Genomic DNA, 2,529 nt, shown 5'->3' with positions numbered 1-2,529 from the left:
GAAAGTGGTTTCAGGTCATGTCACTTCTCACAGGTCCCGGAATGAGTCCTCCAGTGTATAGGTGAGGGGTAATAGGGACGGTGACAAATGGTGACAAATTGCTGTGTAACAAATACATAGTACAATACTCTTCACAAGTACTCAGTACTATCTCCACCTATTACACACAAACTAGCTCAGATCTGATGCCTCAAATCTCCTCCACTGTTTGCCTGCCTCCACTGCGCAATCATGCAAGAGAATAATAATGAATGGCTAAAGCAAACTTGTATTTCCTTGGCTGGACCATACAATACTCGTTGGCATTACTCAATCCCATTGATTGTGAAAGATCTCATGCACAACTATAGTCACAACTGATAGCAATCTCAACCTCTAACACCTGTCTCGACTGAACTGTCCATGCACTGAGTTAACTGATGTATTCTTTAGTTGCTTTATGAGTTAATAATTAGTGAATTAATTAATAATTAATTCACATCACTCATCACTAGTGTATTCTGCAGTTAGACTAAATACAACTAGTTCAACCAATTCAAACTGAACACAACTCCATTAACTCCTCAATCAACTCCACCAAACTCAATCACTTGAGTTCTAACTGAAGTCCATCATGCAATAGCTCAAATGACCGATAAGAAAAGCGAATTTCCTTCTGACAGCTGCATGTGCCACATCTGTAGCTCGAACTGAAGTGTTCCAAGAGGATAAGATAATGTTTATAGTCCAAATATTATTATGAGCTAATAATATTCGACTGTTATATTTTTAGCCTGGCAGTCTAAAAATAGACTCCGCCCATATGTCTAAAAATATAAGTCCATCTATTTTTACCAACATGACCAATCATCCACAAATAGCATCCTGCAACTCATAGACCATGATCCATATGTCTAAAAATAGACTTTGCGCCAAAAATAGCCTGCGGGCCCACTTAGTGAAGGTGACTCCTTTCCACTAAGCTCCATCATCTTGTTGCATTTTCAACAGTTGGCACTCCACAGAAAAAGGAATACTTTCTTTGTGCTGAAACTCCTAGTGCTGTGAAAGCTTGGGTAGCAACATTACAGATTGTCTCTTAGCTAGTCGAATGCGTCATGAACATTATTTGGCCCAACCTTTTGCAGCATTCTGTAATTATCTTCATGCAATTCTAGCTCCATTTGGTTATTTGATGTCCCAAAGGCTTTGTTCAGAATTTCTTGGATACCTGAAACCCTCCGCGGAAAGCTTTAGCAACTTGAGGCTTGACAAATTGATCAAAACACGTGGCTTGGCCTACAAGGCAAGCGGTATGTCCTCTGTCCAACAATCAAGTTGAGAGAAATCTAGGCTCTTCAACACTATGCAATTTTACATCAGGAGCTTAAGCTCCATTCCCAAACCGACTGCAGACTCAGGATCCATGGCACGCCTATCCCATCTCACCAATTTCACATGCTCAAGACAAGGCCACAAAATAATGTCTGGTTAGTCATATTCAATACCAGCAGCTTCGATCTTCTTGTGACGTTTTGCATCCCCTTTCAATATTGCTTTCATCAGATGATCTTGCTCTTTTGCTGTTCTCTCCCAATTATGATGTGTCATTTGAATCCTCTACCAATTTATTCACTTAAACATACGATTTGATCCCTTGCATATTTGTGGGTGAATCTTTTCAGGTGGAACAAGTTGAACTTGTAGTATGTGTTCAAAAAAAAGGTAGTTGTGCATGCAATTAACAACAATTTCAGCAACAACAGGGGACTCAAACTCAATGAAGCCATAAGTGATTTGACCCTCCAGTATTTCTATTCCAGAAGTCGTTTGATTGCCCCACGAACAAACCTCTCATTTGGTCCACGAAAAATCGATGTGGCATGTGCCCAATATACAGAACAATAGGTTTCTTTTTCTCACTTGCTATTGGATATTTTTCCTGCCCTTGTTTCTTTATAGGAACAGTCTGAACTTGGTTTAGTTTCAGTTTGAGGGAAAATAAGATTTTTAAGTGCGATTTTGATCACTTTGATGGCTATTGAATGAGACTTGCGTGGAGATGATTCCTTGAGGATTATTCATTAGTTAAATTGGGCAATTAATTCGCTGTGGTGTAATTACGTTGAATTGGGCAATATTCTGCTAAAAAATAATGCTTTGAAAAAAACGTTGAAGGTAAGAGAGATTGAAATCTCGTATCCTTTGGTTGATTTTATAATTAAATATGTTAGCATTTTAGCAGAAGCTCAATAGAATTGATAAACTTTGGCATGCGTGAGGGACTCAGAAAAATGGTTAACCCACGAGCAGAAGGAGCGGATGGTGGCATGAATTATAGTTTTATTCCATTTCAATGGAAGACTACAGTAGTTTGATCAAAATTCTACAATATTTTCAGGAGCACTGCGTCGTTCAGCTCATTTTCATTGCAACCCTATTTGTTTGACCGAATCTTATTGGGAGCAGCGTCAAATAAAAAGTGGATTAAAGATCTAGAAATGGAGAAAATATTCTGTGTTGCGCTCAGTAAAATTTTGGTTTGGTTGA

At 38.7% G+C, this 2,529-nt stretch overlaps 1 pseudogene; it reads right to left on the bottom strand.

The window, feature by feature from the left end:
- Positions 1-1,353: 1,353 nt before the first annotated feature.
- Positions 1,354-1,957, bottom strand: LOC149163243 (uncharacterized; annotated as a pseudogene).
- Between the last annotated feature and the right edge of the window lie 572 nt (positions 1,958-2,529).

This window comes from Pinus tabuliformis, chromosome 5_1 (genome assembly GCF_031772625.1).
Source record: "Pinus tabuliformis cultivar Carrire ecotype Pingquan chromosome 5_1, CPIR1, whole genome shotgun sequence".
In the NCBI taxonomy this organism is placed as follows: Eukaryota; Viridiplantae; Streptophyta; class Pinopsida; order Pinales; family Pinaceae; genus Pinus; species Pinus tabuliformis.
The sequence above is the reverse complement of the archived record's forward strand: the minus strand, read 5'-3'. Positions and strand labels throughout refer to the sequence as shown.